Source organism: Pelophylax lessonae, assembly GCF_965119305.1.
Source record: "Pelophylax lessonae genome assembly, chromosome: 4".
Classification (NCBI taxonomy): domain Eukaryota; kingdom Metazoa; phylum Chordata; class Amphibia; order Anura; family Ranidae; genus Pelophylax; species Pelophylax lessonae.
In genome coordinates this window covers 23,454,617-23,473,334 of record NC_138771.1, presented here as the reverse complement: position 1 = coordinate 23,473,334, position 18,718 = coordinate 23,454,617, and the positions used below count along the sequence as shown (strand labels likewise).

The window sequence follows — 18,718 nt, the reverse complement described above, 5'->3', positions numbered from 1 at the left end:
TCGGCCACTTCTCGAGCCGCTCGGGCACTCCTGGTGCCCCCTTGGTGGTTGATGTAGGCCACCGCCGTGGCATTGTCCGTCTGCACCCGAACCGGGCAGCCCTGCAGCCGGTCCGTCCAGCGATGAAGACAGAGCCTTATCGCACGCAATTCCAGAATGTTGATCGGGAGGGAAGACTCCCCCTCCGACCAGGTCCCCTGGGCGGACAGAACGCCCAGAACACCACCCCAGCCCGACAGGCTGGCATCCGTGGTGATTATCGTCCACGAGATCGGACGAAACGACTTGCCCCCGGACACCAACGGGGACTGGAGCCACCACAGAAGGTTTTCCCTGGTGCGATGACTCAACGAGATCTGAAGATCCAGAGATTGAGGTCGCCCGTCCCACTTGGACAAGATCTCCGCCTGGAGACCCTGCGTGTGAAACTGCGCGAAAGGAATCGCCTCGAAAGCCGAGACCATCAATCCCAGACATCTCATACACGTCCGCAGAGACGAGTTCGGAACGTCCCTGAGGGACCTGACTTCCTCCTGAAGAGTCCTGAGTTTGTCTTCCGGCAGGAAGACCTTCGCCTGCACCGAGTCCAGTATCATACCCAGATAGGGAAGACGAACCGACGGACTCAGTGTCGACTTTGGAACATTTATCGTCCAACCGAACTCCTGCAGAGTTTGCATCGTGACAGACAGGTCCTTCTCCAGACCCTGACTGGTCGCAGACCGAATCAGAATGTCGTCCAGATACCCCAGGACAGAAATGCCCTGGGCTCTCAATAATGCCAGAACCGGTGCAAGCACCTTGGTGAAGACCCGCGGAGCCGAGGCGAGCCCAAAGGGCAACGCCACGAACTGGTAGTGATCCTCCGCAATGGCAAATCGAAGGTATCTCTGATGACCCTCGAATATGGGGATGTGAAGATACGCATCCTTCAAATCGATGGAGGCCATGAATTCCCCCGGAACCAGGGCAGCCACCACCGAGCGCAGGGATTCCATGCGGAACTTGCGAACCCGCACAGAGCGGTTCAGAGCTTTCAAGTCCAGAATTGGACGAACCTTGCCCTCCTTTCTGGGCACGGTGAACAGATTGGAATAAAACCCCCGAAATCTGTCCCGATGAGGCACCGGAACCACCACTCCCTGAGCCCTCAGGTCCCGCACCGCCAGGTGCAGATCCCGCAGGCGCTCTGGAGACAGTTGTAGATTTGAGGGAAAAAATCTGCTCTCTGGCCGAGAGAGAAACTCGATCTTGTAACCAGATCGAACGATTTCCAGAACCCATCTGTCCCGCACACGGGCCAACCAGGGCTGAAGAAAACCGAGCAAGCGTCCCCCCACCCCAAAACTGGGTGAGGGCGCCCCTTCAGGCCGAACTGTTATGGGCCGCAGGTCCGGATTGGCCGGACTTCTGTTTCCCAGACCAGGGTTTCTTCTGAGAGCCCTGGCCCTTGAACGGTTTGCCCTTGTAGTGCGGCCGAAAGGCACGAAAGGACCCCTGAGGGGGCCGAAAATGAGCATGCTTCTTCCCAGAAGCCCCCTTAGCCTTGGGGAAATGGGGCAAGAGAGTGCTCTTACCCCCGGTAATCCCCTTAATCAACACATCCAGGGACTCCCCAAAAAGGCGAGACCCATCATAAGGCAGATTGGCTAAGGTTTTACGTGAAGATTGGTCCACCGACCAACATTTTAACCAAACCAGGCGGCGAGACAACACCGCCACGCTGTGCACACGCGCGGCCAACGGAATCAGGTCCAGGTCCGCATCACACAGATACATGACACCCTGGTGGATCTGATCCACCATATCCAGGGTCGCCGCCGAGGCCGAATCGGCCACTAGGACGCGCCTAAGCATCTGCGTCCAACTTGCGATCGCCTGGGCCGCCATGAGAGAAGCAAACAGAGCCTTAAGCATAGAACCCGTAACAGAATAAGTATGACGGGTAAGAGACTCCAGTCTCCTATCCGTGGCATCACGGAAAACAGGGGATCCCTCTGCAGGGATCGCAGTGGCTTTGTTCAAAACCGCAATAGCATGATCCACTGGCGGAGGCACACACCACCGTTCATCAGTGGCAGGCGAGAAAGGATAACGCAGCTTAAATTTACTTGGTACCGCAAAAGGCTTGCGCAAATCGCGCCATTGGTCCTTAACAGCGCGCTGAAAATCAGCATTGCAGGGAAAAACCTGCGGCGTCCTGCGTTTTCTCTGCGTCCCATAAGCCGCCAAGGCAGCTGGGGGACACACCTCGTCCTGCAAACGTAGCGTCTGCTTAATGGAAGCAATCAACTCATCCATGATTGCAAGCTCTTCAGGCGAGCCAGGGGGAGAATTATCAACCCCCTCAACTTCAGCCTCTACCTCAGACCCCACTAGATCAAGAGAGGAGCGGGACCCCGATAGGGGGGTCCCCGCCAGAACAGCCCCATCACCTTCACCCTCAGAATCAGAGGACAGAGCAACTCTGGGCCGTTTAGTAGATTGAGCAGCCACCAGCATTTGCACCTGTGCAGCAAGGCCAGCCACAATAGTGGCCAAATCCCCCCCTGGGGGGGGAAACAGCGGTCCCCTGGCTTTCCACCAATACTGTGGGAAACTTGCCCTCCTGAGAATCCATTGCCCCTGTATGCCAGACAACCAAGGGTTAACTGCCCCCTTACAGCAAGCGCGGCAAGCGCAGCCCACCGCACCACACTCAGGCACAATGAGACCCCCACAGGGAATATACAGACTGAATACAGGCAATGGAACACAGGAATAGAAGGATAAAACCTGAGGAGACTCCGCTGCTGCTGCTGCCTCGATCGGTGCTTCCAGGAGAGAGGAAGTGATGCTGCCAGGGCGCTCCATGTAAGCCTATGGAGGCTACAAGAAAATGGCCGCCGTGCATGTAAACCATGCGGCCGGAGCGGGCGCCGGTAAAATGGCGCCGTTTGGCGCCGAAATCGCCGCTCCACAGTGCATAAAATCACACACAATATTATCCCATTATATGGATACATGTTAGATCGCCGCAGCGATCGCTGTATATGCCCCAACATGCCATTAAAAACATGCCCCACAGCACACAGCTCCTCACACTGCCCAGCCTGACATACTCAGTGTCATACAGCTCCCCCCCCCCTTGCAGCCCACAGCATGCAGCCGAGATATAGGGAGACAAGCAGTGTGATTAAAGGCAGGTTACACAGTCCCAGACTGAGACCCCCCCCAGACAGACAGGTCCCCACATAGATACACTTACCTCACATGGCGTGGGGAACCCGCACAGGCGAACAAGCCGCTGCACATGAGGCAGGGAGAGTCGCAATTCAAGACGCACACAATGGCGGTTCAGAAACCGCACAGCGTCCGGTGAGGTAGCCACCTCACCAATCATCCCTGCACCGAACAGGGATGGGTCGTTCACCGTGCCAGGAGCGTTACCTGGCTGAACGCTCGATGGCAGACTGGGAAGCCACTGACCCACGAACTGCGACCAGGGGGATCAGCCCGAGACCCAGTCCGCATGATCCTCTTCGTCCGAAGAACTAACTAATGCTGACAAAAATAACAGCTAAGTAAAGGTAGAGAGAAAACTCAAACAAAATATCAAAAAGAAGAAAGAGTCTGGGACAAAAAGTCCCAGCACAGAGAGAGCCAGCCACTCCTGACAAGCTAGACATTAAAACTGAGATATGGTTGCAGGAAGTAGGAGGGTATTGACTGAGGGGACCACCCCTTGAGGGTGGGATATGTTAAAGCTTTATTGTTAACATATTCTGTTGCCTAGCTACTCCTTCGGAGCAAAGTCTAATACCCCATATGTGACGAATATGAAGAGGCGGCGACTGTCGGAGGACGTAAGAGAAACCTTATTTTCTCGTTTATTCCTTCTCTCCTCACTTCCGGGTCCGATCGGCGATGACGTCATTCAGCGATTCGCAGTGTGTGCTGGGATGTATTCCATGCCAGAAATCTCGCAGTATTACCCAGGAGCTGAGCTGTACTGAGCCGTGACCTGCCCCGCCTCCTCTCAGTGAGTTGTACTGTATGCATTGTATTCAGCCCGTGCTCTGCCCCGCCTCCTCTCAGTGAGTTGTACTGTATGCATTGTATTCAGCCCGTGCTCTGCCCCACCTCCGCCCCGCCTCCTCTCAGTGAGTTGTACTGTATGCATTGTATTCAGCCCGTGCTCTGCCCCGCCTCCTCTCAGTGAGTTGTACTGTATGCATTGTATTCAGCCCGTGCTCTGCCCCACCTCCTCTCAGTGAGTTGTACTGTATGCATTGTATTCAGCCCGTGCTCTGCCCCGCCTCCGCCCCGCCTCCTCTCAGTGAGTGAGGACTGAAAGCATTATATCCTCACTGAGCTCACTGAGAGGAGGCGGGGCGGAGGCAGGGCAGAGCACGGCCTGAATACAATGCATACAGTACAACTCACTGAGAGGAGGCGGGGCGGAGGCGGGGCAGGTCACGGCCTAAATACACACAGTACAGCTCAGCTCCTGGGTAATACTGCGAGATTTCTAGCATGGAATACATCCCAGCACACACTGCGAATTGCCGAATGACGTCATCGCCGATTGGACCCGGAAGTGAGGAGAGGAGGAATAAACGAGAAAATAAGGTATTTACTAGCATAAAAAAAAAAAAAAAAAAAAGTTTCCATTGGTAAAAGTCGTTTTAAAGGGGGGATTTACATACATCTATGTAATCCAACATATTAAAAATGGGTGGAACTCCACTTTAACCTGCAGTTCCCAACATTACCATTAACCCTGGCCTGCCCTGTATGGTGCAACTGCAATGACATTTAGAAGAAGGCTGCTGCACTACTTCCCAAATCCTACTACAGTAACATTAACCCTGGCTTGCCCTGTAGTACAATCAGAAGAAGACTGCTGCAGTGAATCACTACAGTAACATTAACCCTGTATTTAGCCTGGATTGATGGCTCTCTCAATAATCGCAATATATATCGTTGGAAAAAAAAAAAATATTGCAATGTACTTTTTTCCAATATCGTGCAGCCCTACACTGGTCCCCAAAAAGTTAAAAAAAATGTAATTTCCGATCTGTCCGCCGCAATGTCGCAGTCCCGCTAAAAAAAACGCTGATCCCCGCCATTACCAATAATAACAATAAAATAAAATTATATCCCGTAGTTTGTAAACGCTATAACTTTTGCGTAAACCAATTAAAATACACCTTTTGGGATTTTTATTTTACCAAAAATATGTACCAGAATACAAATTGGCCTAAACTGATAAAAAAAAAATTTGATTTTTAAATTTTTTTTATTGGGAATGTTTTATAGCAGAAAGTAAAAAAAATATGGCGTTTTTTTTTTTTTTTTCAAAATTGTCGCTCTTTTTTTGTTTAACCACTTTGATTTTGCTGTCTTACGCCCAGGCCACTTTTTGCGATTCGGCACTGTGCAACTTTGACAATTGCGCGGTCGTGCGACGCCGTACCCAAACAAAATTTACGTCCTTTTTTTGCCACAAACAGAGCTTTCTTTTGGTGGTATTTGATCACCTGTGCGATTTTTACTTTTTGCGCTATAAACAAAAAAAAAAAAAAAAGAGCGTACATTTTGAGAAAACAACAATATTTTTCACATTTTTTTATATGAAATTCCCCCCCAAAAAAAATGTTTTAAATTTTTGGCCAATTTGTTTTCTGCTACCTATGTTTGGTAAAAAAAAAAAAAAAAAAATCACAAAAAGCGTATTTTGATTGGTTTGCGCAAAAGTTATTGCGTTTACTAACTAAGGGAAAGATTTCTGTCATTTTTGGTGGGTTTTTTTTTTTTTTTTTTACGAGTAACGGCAGCGATCTGCGATTTTTTTTGCGGGACTGCGACATTGCGGCGGACAGATCGGACCCTTGACTGACATTTTTGACACTTTTGGGGGTACCAGTGACATTTCTACAGTAATCAGTGCTATAAATATGCACTGTTACTGTAAAAATGACACTGGCAGTGAAGGGGTTAATTTTATTGGAGAGGGAGGGGTTAATGTATGCCTGGTGCTTACTGACGTGTGTGGGGGGAGGTGACTGAGTGACACAGGGACAGATCGCATGTTGAGCTATGCTGAACCCTGCAATCTGTCACTGTTTGTCACCTAGGATATCCGCCCGCTCTGTTTACACAAGCGGGCGGATCTCCAGACTCGATTCCCCGACGATCGGGGAAGAGCAGTGGCGATCGCCGCCGCTCCTCCCCTAGCCCGACTCCCGCTGTGACTGAAAACAGCGGGAGCGAACCTCCGGCGGCGCCGCCCACAAGGGGAGGAGTCCAGCGACGTAGGTCTACATCGCTGGACGGAATCGAGCCACTTTGCCGCAGTAGAGGCCCAGTGACTGGTCGGCAAGTGGTTATAGCGCAAAATCTAAAAACAGCAGAGGTGATCAAATTCCCTATTTGTGGGGAAAAAAAAGGACATCAATTGTATCCAGGTACAGCATCGCACGACAGCGCAATTTTTCGTTAAAGTAACGCAGTGCCGAATCACAAAAAATGGCCTGGTCATTAAAGGGGGTAAGACCTTCCTGAGCTGAAATGGTCAATAATAATGAAGCAGCAAACATCTTGCATGGGGGGGGGGGGGGGGGACACACTTTAGTTATGTGAAGGATACAACCACAGAAGGCAGAATTTCACAGTTTATATGCATTAGGATCATTGTCTTTGAATATTAATAATTGAAGGCCGCTCATTAAAAATCTAATAAGAGCTGCCTATGTAAAACAAGAATCAGCACAGATGGAGGCCTACTAGTCACAACAGGAAGTAAAATGCAGAAGTGATAAAATGAGAAACGTTATACTAAAGCACATTGCTATACACAAGAAGCCACAAAATGAGTGACAGCACACACACTTTCATTATACAACAGTGCCATTGTAATAATAACAATAATAAAATAAACAATAGTTATATCTGACAATCCAGTATAGGCGGCCTTGAAAATATCCTTCAATGTTGTGAGTGCTGCTTGTCTGCTAGCCGTCTCTTTCCATAAGAAAGATTCCCAGCTTCTCCTTCATTTCTAAAAGGACTACATATCCCATGGTACCTTGCTGCCTGCAAGCAGCGATTCCTGTACTGACTCCTCTCAGCAGCTCTGTAGTTCAAAAGGCGGGCTCTGCGAAATGTGTGACACAACAGTGCCCAATCACAGGTCACAGTGACTGCTAGAGATGGGCTCACTAACAAACTGCCTCCTGCTACAGACAAATATTTCATATTAACTACTTAAGCCCTGGAAGATTTTACCCCCTTCCTGACCAGGGGGTATTTTGCGATTCGGCACTGCGTGATTTTAACGGACAATTGCACGGCCGTGCGACGCTGTACCTAAACGAATTTGATGTTCTTTTTTCCCCACAAAACAGAGCTTTCTTTTGGTGGTATTTGATCACCTGTGCGATTTTTACTTTTTGCGCTATAAACAAAAAAAAGAGCGTCAATTTTGCAAAAATAATATTTTTCACATTTTTTTTTATATGAAATTCCCCCCAAAAAAATTAAAAAATCAAAATTTAACATTTTTGGCCAATTTGTTTTCGGCTACATATGTTTGGTAAAAAAAAAAAAAATCGCAAAAAGCATATTTTGATTGGTTTGCGCAAATGTTATCGTGTTTACTAACAACAGGAAAGATTTTTGTCATTTTTGTTGTTTTTTTTTTTTTTAACGCGTAATGGCGGCGATCTGCGATTTTTTTTGCGGTACTGCGGCGTACAGATCAGACCCTTGACTGACATTTTTGACACTTTTGGGGTTACCAGTGACATTACTGCAGTAATCAGTGCTATAAATATGCACTGTTACTGTAAAATTACACTGGCAGTGAAGGGGTTAACTTTTTTGAGAGGGAGGGGCTATGTGTGTCCCTAGGGGTGTGATTCTAACTGTGATTGGCTGTGGCTTGATGTGTAGGAACAATGATCAACGGTCCTACATAGTAGAACCGTATGATCACTGTTTCTACACAGGGGAGAATGACAGGCGGCTTGTTTACATTAGCCGCCTGCCTTTCTCCCACTGTACCAACGATCGCCGAGTGACCGCCGGACATCGGGTCCGCCGGTCACACGCGCGGGGGGGGGGGGGTCCGTGACCGCGCGCTCGCTCCCTAGACCCTCACAGACTAGCGACGTAGACCTACGTCGCTCTGCCTGTGAGGGGCCGACCGCCGCAGTAAGTAGTCGTGCGGCGGTCGGCAAGCGGTTAAGAACTCATCAGTTCAGAGCACCATATCCTAATTCTACCTGCATAGTTGAGTCGCTTAGCCTTGTTTCCATGTCCTATACATGAAAACATAAGAACTGGAGTTTCCTACAGTTACTTCCTGGAATTCTGTGACATGTAGGTACTAGAGATGGACTCAGGAGTTTTCGGGATTCTAGTCCCAACCCACCTGCCCGATCCCACCAGGAAGTCAACACTGAACACCGCCAATCACAGGCAGTGAGACATTTCCCGGTCTCCAGCTGTTCACTGCCTGTGATTAGCGGTGTGCAGTATGAGCTTCCAGGTGGCATCAAGCAAGTGGGTTGGAACTACGAACCCGAACACTCCTGAGTCCATCTCTAGTAACTACATGTCACAGAATTCCAGGAAGTAACCATAGGAAACTCCAGTTCCTAGGTTTTCATGTATAGGACATGGAAACAAGGCTAAGCGACTCAACTATGCAGGAAGAAATAGGAAAGGAGGTGCAGAAAAATGGCAGCAGGTGCTCTGAACTGAAGAGTAAAATATATAAAATATTTGGCTGTAGCAGGAGGCAGTTTTGTTGGTGAAGGGCTGAAGAGTGGGACAATAATAAGTGTCTGCAGGCAACTGTGAAGCATGGTGAAGAATCATTGCAAGTTTGGGGCTGAATTTCTGCAAATGGAGTTGGAGATTTGGTCAGGATCAATGGTGTCCTCAAGGCAGATACTTCATCATGCCATTCCATCAGGGAACCGTGCGATTGCCCCCAAATTTATTCTGCAGCAGAACAATGACCCCAACATACAGCCAATGTCATTAAGAATTATCTTCAATGCAAAGAAGATTGAGGAGTACTGGAAGTGATGGTTTGGCCCCCACAGAGCCCTGATCTTATCATGGAGTCTGTCTGGGATGACATGAAGAGACAGAAGGATGAGGCAGCCGACATCCACAGAAGATCTGTGCTTACTTCTCCAAGATGTTTGGAACAACCTACCTGCAGAGTTCCTCCAAAAACTTGAAATTTTCTCTAAACATGAAAGCATGGATCCATCCTACCTTGTATCAACGGTTCAGGCTGCTGGTGGTGGTTTAATGGTGTGGGGGATATTTTCTAGGCACATTAGAAGATGGGGACACTACAGTGTCCCCATGTTCTAATAATTCCTTTGAAAAACACACACACACACAGTATATATTCAGGGGGTGGGATTTAGTGGTATTCTAGACCTAATATGGCCAATGAACCATCTTTGGTCAATGACATTGTCCAATCGTGGCTATATTAGGTCAATGATGTCACCAGCATCCCTGACCATTTGTTATGTGCGGCCACAAGGTAGGGAATTCCCTGACCAAAGCTGATTGGGTGGCCTGTCATCACGTGACCGCTTCCTGTGGGCTGGAGGTAAAACCATAGCTTATTTTTGCCACCTGCACGTACCCGCTCAGATGAGAGGATACACTCTAGCTGCAGCATCTGCCATTGATTTACACAGGTGGCCACACTGCTGCAGTTCTTACACGTTGTGTGTAAGGGGATGTTTCTTTACTGACAAGAAACCGAGTCTTCTCTGGGGGCTGCCTGTGTAAATGCAGCCTTAAGGCTCGTTCACATGTTCTTTGATCTACAAAGAGTGATACGCATTCAGATTGCTCTTCAAGGAGCACTTGCCTGGCGGTGAGGAGGCTTTGTATCCAGGGCCGATGCTAGATTATTTGCGCGCCCTAGGAAAGACTATCACCTGTGCAAGCAAAGAGAAATAGGGCGCTTTAATTTTTTTTTTTTTTTTTTTTTACACTGTTCCTTTATTTTTTATTTTTTTTTAAGGGGTGAAAATATATTTTTATTAATGTAGAAAAGTTTTAAACAATAAACAAATCAAGTACGAGTGTCGGTTCACACTAAGGCCTCTTTCACACGGCCGCTCCGCTGATTTTCTCCGCTTCGGGACTTTTTTTTTTTTTCACGGAGCGGATGACACTTGTGTCATCCGCTCCGTATGTCTGCATATCATCCCATCCGTTTGTGGATAATATACGGACATAATGTAAGTCTATGGGCATTGCGGATGTCAGCGGATGACACCGCTGACATCAGATTTTCCTTCCTTTCTGTTTTTTGAACGGAGGAAAAATAGGGTTCTGTTCCGTTCCAAAAAACGGAACATTTTTAACCAAAGGTGCAGTTTGTCAGGCAGTACCACCTGTCTTACTTGCCTATTGAGTTTAATGAGAACATGCCGCAAATGTGTGCAGTGCATTATATGGACAAATCAGGCAATGAGGAGGTGTGATGATTCCTTCTCACCACCTTTTAAATGCCCTCTGAAAAGCAATCTGAACATGGATTACTGTTCAAAGGGCATCACAGGTCTAAATGAACCCTTAGTAACATTACAAAGTAAACATACACACAGGTGAACAGACGCTACACCTTTAACCACTTAAGCCCCGGAAGATTTTACCCCCTTCCTGACCAGGCCCTATTTTGCGATTCGGCACTGCGTGACTTTAACGGACAATTGCGCGGTGGTGTGACACTGTACCCAAATGAAATTGACGTCCTTTTTTCCCCACAGAGCTTTCTTTTGGTGGCATTTGATCACCTGTGCAATTTTTACTTTTTGCGCTATAAACAAAAAAAAGAGCGACAATTCTGAAAAAACAACAATATTTTTCACATTTTTTATATGAAATTCCCAAAAAAAAAAAAAAAAGAAAATGTAAAAATCAAAATTTAACATTTTTGGCCAATTTGTTTTCTGCTACATATGTTTGGTAAAAAAAAAAAAAAAAAAAAAAAAAAAAAAAAAAAAGATTTCTGTCATTTTTGGTGTTTTTTTAATGAGTAATGGCGGCGATCTGCGATTTTTTTTGCGGGACTGCGACATTGCAGTGGACAGATCGGACCCTTGACTGACATTTTTGACACTTTTGGGGGTACCAGTGACATTTCTACAGTAATCAGTGCTATACATATGCACTGTTACTGTAGAAATTACACTGGCAGGGAAGGGGTTAACTTTATTGGTGATGCAGGGGTTAGGTGTGTCCCTAGGGGCGTGCTTCTAACTGTAAAGGGGTGTGGCTAGTGATGTAACCACAGAGACATACGATCCTACATAGCAGGATCGTATGATCTCTGCAGTTAGATCAGGGAGAATGACAGGCGGCTTTGTTTACATCAGACGCCTGCCTTTCTCCCTCTCCACGGGGAGATAGCGAGTAACCGGCGGACCCGCATGCGTGGACATGTTAGGGAACGAGCAGGGGTGGGATGGCGCCTCCGGCGGCACGCGCTCGCCCCCTAGAGGCTCACAGGCTAGCGACGTAGCACTACGTCACTTTGCCTGTACGGGGCTGACCGCCGCAGTAAATAGGCGTGCGGCGGTCGGCAAGTGGTTAATACACCACTACTGCACAGCAAAGTAGTACAATTCTGGAATGCACCATAACAATATTGCTGTAGGGTTCAGCTGCTTGCGTCCTAGCAACCAATGACATGTGGCATCATTAGCTGCTAGGAGGATGGTGGTGCCTAGGCCAGACCGCATCATCGGTTTTTACGTTGAAACCATAAAAACCAATCAGGCTATAAAGGCTCAACTGTCTTCAGCCTAGCAACCAATGACACATAAGAGGTTCACTGGTTCTTATTTTGAACTCAATCGATGCTGTGCAGCTCACTTGCATGCATCTTAGCAACCATGATGTTGTGAAGCCCAGCTGCCAATATCCTAGCAACCAATGACACATAGCAATACAGTTTGCTAGGATGACCATGGCAGCTGGGCCAGAGTGTCATTGGTTGCTACGGTGCACCATAACACCCAATGATGCAGTTCAGCCCAGCTGCCTGCAGCCTAGCAACCAACACATAGTGTCATTCGTTTCTGGGATGCTGGTAGCCAGGCCACAACATCCTTGTTAGCAACAACCAATAACGCTATACAGTTCAGCCACTTGCCCCCTAACAACAAATGACACTGTGTGGCTTAGCGGCCAGTGCCCTAGCAATCAATGACACACAGCATCATTGGCTGCTAGTATGCTGGGCCAGACAACGCTATTGGCTATGAGGCATCATCACAATCAGTGATGCTGTACTGCTCATCTCCCTGAGCATACCAATGACGCTGTGTGGGCCAGCTGACAGCTTCGTAGCAACCAATTACACATCATTGGTTGCTAAGATGCTGGTGATGGCTGCGCCAGACAGCGCCATTGGTTGTTATAGGGCACCATCACATTCAGTGATGCTGTACTGCTCAGCTACCTGAGCACTAGCAACAAACAATGCTGTGTGGGGCAGCTGCCAGAATCCTAACAACCAATGACACAACATAATTGGTTGCTTGGATGCGGGTGTAGCTAGGCCAGACAGCGTCATTGGCTGTTATAGTGCACCATCAGTGATGCTGTACTGCTCATCTGCCTGTGCACTAGCAACCAATGATGCTGTGTGGGCCAGCTGAAAGAATCCTAGCAACCAATGACAGTGACACATACCATCATTGGTTGCTAGTATGCAGGTGGTAGCTGGGACAGAGAGCACCATTGGTTGTTATGGTCCACAATAACAACCAAGCTTGCTATATAGCTCAGCTGCCTGCAGCCTGGCAACTAATGACACTGTGCAGTTCAACCACCAGCATCCTAGCAACCAATGACATATAGCATTGGCTGATAGGACGCTGGTGTAGCTTTGCCAGACAGCGTCAGAGGCTGAAATGGAGTCCTGTAACAAATGATGGTGCACAGCTCTGCTACTTGCAACCTACCAACCTCAGTTTCTTGCAACCTACCAACCTCAGTTTCTTGCAACCTACCAACCTCAGTTTCTTGCAACCTACCAACCTCAGTTTCTTGCAACCTACCAACCTCAGTTTCTTGCAACCTACCAACCTCAGTTACTTGCACCCTACCAACCTCAGTTACTTGCACCCTACCAACCTCAGTTACTTGCACCTTACCAACCTCAGTTACTTGCACCTTACCAACCTCAGTTACTGAAAGAGTGTATCAACGTGCCTTACTGAAATATTATATTTCATAATACATTTCAGCTCATGCCCACTTTCCAATGGAATGTGGTCCATTGCAATTACATATTAACGAGTCAGACTAACACATCTCATTCACACACCCTGGACACTTGGATATTTTGCATATAGACGACAGACAACACCTGAACACAATTGCTTACATTAACACATCAGACAGCTGAACACAGACGGAGCGGCTTTCCCACAAAACACAATTTTGACAGAGATGTATGGGAACACAAGGGCCTTTTCATGTATTGTTTCTGTGAGATATGTTCTATTGATAAGTTGACCCATGAATTGTAACTGGTTTAAACGGGCTTTTGCCGCCCAAATTTCCTTTAAATGTGCGAGCGAAACTTGAAATAAACTAGATGTCTACGCTATGCTTAAGTTGCTATGTGTCGTCGCATCTCCTGGCCAGCAGACGGAGAATTCACTACACAGGGGGAGTTAGCACTGAAGGGTCGTAAATCATCTTATACCTGCCTCCTGACAAGATTGAGCTAACAGTTACTTGCACCCTACCAACCTCAGTTACTTGCACCCTACCAACCTCAGTTACTTGCACCCTACCAACCTCAGTTACTTGCACCCTACCAACCTCAGTTACTTGCACCCTTACCAACCTCAGTTACTTGCAACCTTACCAACCTCAGTTACTTGCAACCTACCAACCTCAGTTACTTGCAACCTACCAACCTCAGTTACTTGCAACCTACCAACCTCAGTTACTTGCAACCTACCAACCTCAGTTACTTGCAACCTTACCAACCTCAGTTACTTGCAACCTTACCAACCTCAGTTACTTGCAACCTTACCAACCTCAGTTACTTGCAACCTTACCAACCTCAGTTACTTGCAACCTTACCAACCTCAGTTACTTGCAACCTTACCAACCTCAGTTACTTGCAACCTTACCAACCTCAGTTACTTGCAACCTTACCAACCTCAGTTACTTGCAACCTTACCAACCTCAGTTACTTGCAACCTTACCAACCTCAGTTACTTGCAACCTTACCAACCTCAGTTACTTGCAACCTTACCAACCTCAGTTACTTGCAACCTTACCAACCTCAGTTACTTGCAACCTTACCAACCTCAGTTACTTGCAACCTTACCAACCTCAGTTACTTGCACCCTACCAACCTCAGTTACTTGCACCCTCCCAACCTCAGTTACTTGCAACCTACCAACCTCAGTTACTTGCAACCTTACCAACCTCAGTTACTTGCAACCTACCAACCTCAGTTACTTGCAACCTACCAACCTCAGTTACTTGCAACCTACCAACCTCAGTTACTTGCAACCTACCAACCTCAGTTACTTGCAACCTTACCAACCTCAGTTACTTGCAACCTTACCAACCTCAGTTACTTGCACCTTACCAACCTCAGTTACTTGCACCTTACCAACCTCAGTTACTTGCACCCTAGGAAACCAAAGACGCTGTACGGTCCAGCTGCCAGTTTCCCAGCAACACCAAAAGTAATTTGACCATAAACACAATGTTTTACAATGTAACATTTCCTTCTTTTACATCAAAGGAATGAACTTCCGTCTGTAAGTGAGGGCAGTTTAACCTCTTAAAGGCTAAGGCCCTGTTCACACCTGAGCGGTTTTCAGCTTGTAAAACGCTCATTTCCGACGTCTCAAAACGCCCAGCAAGCAAAATCCCATTCATTTCAATGACCCCTGTTTACATGAGTGTTTTGTCGCCTGAAGCTCAAAAAAGTACATGAGCTTGTTTTTTGGCAGATTACAAGCGTTTTTGTTAGAGGCCAATGCCTGCCTCTGAACACCTGCAAAAAAAGGCAGAAAAAAAACACAAAAAAAAAAAAAATGCCTTAAAAAAAACAAGCCCCAAAAAACACGCCTGAAAACTTTACACTCAGGTGTGAATGGAGCCTAAAACGCTAATTTCTGAAGTCTCAAAACGCCCAAGAAGCAAAATCCCATTCATTTCAAAGGCTTCTGTTCACATATGAGTGTTTTGTTGCATGAAGCACAACGCCTGAAGCTCAAAACAGTACATGAGCTTCTTTTTTGGCAGATTACAGGCGTTTTTGTTAGATGTCAATGCCTGCCTCCAAACGCCTGCAAAAAACGCCTGCAAAAAACGCCTGCAAAAAACGCCTGCAAAAAACGCCTGCAAAAAACGCCTGCAAAAAACGCCTGCAAAAAACGCCTGCAAAAAACGCCTGCAAAAAACGCCTGCAAAAAACGCCTGCAAAAAACGCCTGCAAAAAACGCCTGCAAAAAACGCCTGCAAAAAACGCCTGCAAAAAACGCCTGCAAAAAACGCCTGCAAAAAACGCCTGCAAAAAACGCCTGCAAAAAACGCCTGCAAAAAACGCCTGCAAAAAACGCGCTCAGGTATGAATGGAGCCGGACCCTTTCACACGGGCTTTCCAGATCAGGACCTGATCGGAGGCTCCATGCATCCCTGTGGAGGGGCAGATGTCAGCGGAAACATGTCTGCCGACACCCGCTGCTATCCGATCCTGTCTGTGAAATCCAGATGGATGGAAATCCTATTATCCATCGGTCTGGAGGATCGGATGAGAATGGACAGGCGGTCCGTTATACCAATTTTCCATAGAGGAGAGCGGGGCTCTGACAGCTCCATCACTGCAAAGTAAGTGGAGACGGAGCCGTCATCCGCCTGCTCAGCGGGGATCGGCGGATCGATCCCTGCTGAGCAAAATGGAGTCCGCCAGGTGCACCGCCCCTGTGAAAGGGGCCGAAGCCTTTTTCTGACACTTGTCGCTTACAAGTTAACCACTTAAGCCCCAGAAGATTTTACCCCCTTCCTGACCAGGGGGTATTTTGCGATTCGGCACTGTGTGAATTTAACGGACAATTGCGCGGTCGTGCGACGCTGTACCTAAACAAATTTGGCGTCCTTTTTTTCCCACAAACAGAGCTTTCTTTTGGTGGTATTTGATCACCTGTGTGATTTTTTGATCATGCGCTATAAACAAAAAATGAGCGTCAATTTTGCAAAAATAACAATATTTTTCACATTTTTTATATGAAATTCCCCCCCAAAAAAAAAAATGTAAAAATCAAAATTTAACATTTTCGGCCAATTTGTTTTATGCTACATATGTTTGGTAAAAATCACAAAAAGCGTATTTTGATTGGTTTGCGCAAAAGTTATCGCGTTTACTAACAAAGGGAAAGATTTTTGTCATTTTTGTTGTTTTTTTTTTTTTTAACGCGTAATGGCGGCGATCCGCGATTTTTTTTGCGGTACTGCGACATTGCGGCGGACAGATCGGACCCTTGACTGACATTTTTGGGGTTACCAGTGACATTACTGCAGTAATCAGTGCTATACATATGCACTGTTACTGCAAAATGACACTGGTAGTGAAGGGGTTAACTTTATTTGAGAGGGAGGTGCTGTGTGTGTCCCTAGGGGCGTGATTCTAACTGTGATTGGCTGTGGCTTGAAGTGTAGGAACAATGATCAACGGTCCTACATATTAGAACCGTGTGATCAGTGTTTCTACACAGGGGAGAATGACAGGCGGCTTGTTTACACTAGCCGCCTGACTTTCTCCCTCTGCAGTGACGATCGCTGAGTGACCGGCGGACATCGGGTCCGCCGGTCACACGCGGGGGGGGGGTCTGTGACCACGCAGGAGCGCGCCTCCGGCGGCACGCGCTCGCTCCCTAGACCCTCACAGGCTAGCGACGTAGATCTACGTCACTTTGCCTGGGAGGGGCTGACCGCCGACGTAAATCGTCGTTAGGCAGTCGGCAAGTGGTTAAAATCAGTATCTTTTGCTAGAAAATTACTTCGAACCCCCCCAACATTATGTATATTTTTTTTTTCTTTAGCAGAGACCCTAGAGAATAAAATGGCGATCGTTGAAATCTTTTAGGTCACACTGTATTTGCGCAGAAGTCTTTCAAACGCAGTTTTTTGGGAAAAAATACACTTTAATTAATTTTCTTTTTAAAAAAAAAACAGTAAAGTTGGCCAAATTTGTTGTATAATGTTACGCCGAGAGTCGTGATTTTTATTCCAAGCAAAAAAAAATTTGTGATTCTCATTTTATCCAGAATCGCACAGCTCTAGACTACGCCCATGCAAACGGGGGCCCAGGAACCGTTTACACCGGCACCGTTGACCCCCATGACCCAGCGATCCCCTTCACGTCCTATTGTTTCAGCGCACACCAAAAACGTAGGTCGTGGAGAACGTTTGTGCAGCGCGTTGCATCCACTATAGTGCACTCCAATGTAAATAGAAGGAATGTAGTGTCAGGTTCAATAAAGTTGGAAAAAAAAAAAAAAAACAGCGATGCTTTTTACAATGCTTTACACAGCATGGGCACCTTGTGAGAATGAGCCCCTAAACTGGCCTGTCTGTAGGGTTGGTCATACCGTATACACAGGAGGCCGCCCTCCCCGTCACATCCCCAGCTCCCCTCACTCATTACCTCCCCAGCTCCGGAGCTTCTTCTCCGCTCCTCTCACACCTCCGCCGCCCGCTCTCTCAACCGGGCCGCCTGACGTCAAGATCATATGACCGGGGCTAAGGGGTGGGCGGAGCGTCCAGTCACATGAGAGAGATTTACTTCCTGGTTGCGTTGCTTGAAACGTCGCCATGGAGACCAGAATGTCCTCCACTTCCTGTTATGCTGTTTCCATGTCTGTCCAATACTGTGTGCTTCTTCCATGATCTCCCACCTCACCTGAATACAATTATTATTATGATAATAAAGTATATATATTTATAGTCCGTGGTCATTGTCTGTATATGCTAAAAAAAAAAAAAAAAAACACATGCCAGTCTATGGAGTCCATCCTTGTTCGCCTTTGATCCCAATTTTCATCTACATCGCTCGGCTTCCTAGCACTGATATCCTGCACAGACATCAAATTTAAAATAGGAGTGTGTCTCCTTAACCACTTAAGCCCCGGAGGATTTGGCTGCTCAAAGACCAGGGCCTATTTTGCGATTCGGCACTGCGTGACTTTAACGGACAATTGCGCGGACGTGCGACGCTGTACCCAAATGAATTTGACGTCCTTTTTTTCCCACAAACAGAGCTTTCTTTTGGTGGTATTTGATCACCTGTGCAATTTTTTGATCATGCACTATAAACAAAAAAAGTGCATCAATTTTGCAAAAATAACAATATTTTTCACATTTTTTTATATGAAATTCCCCAAAAAAATGTAAAAATACAATTTTTTTAACATTTTAGGCCAATTTGTTTTATGCTACCTATGTTTGGTAAACAAAAAAAAAAATCACAAAAAGCGTATTTTGATTGGTTTGCGCAAAAGTTATTGCGTTTACTAAAGATTTTTGTCATTTTTGTTGGTTTTTTTTTTTTAACGAGTAATGGCGGCGATCTGCGATTTTTTTTTGCGGGCGGACAGATCGGACCCTTGACTGACATTTTTGACACTTTTGGGGGTACCAGTGACATTAC

The 18,718-nt window shown here is 46.9% G+C and overlaps 1 protein-coding gene across 1 annotated transcript in view; it reads right to left on the bottom strand.

Moving 5' to 3' along the window:
• SPG21 (SPG21 abhydrolase domain containing, maspardin) overlaps positions 1–17,818 on the bottom strand; it is a 98,056-nt gene extending 80,238 nt beyond the window's left edge. The window contains exon 1 of the mRNA XM_082253194.1: positions 17,717–17,818. The gene's annotated coding sequence lies outside the window, so the exon portion shown is untranslated. The remainder of the gene's footprint in view (positions 1–17,716) is intronic.
• Positions 17,819–18,718: the final 900 nt, after the last annotated feature.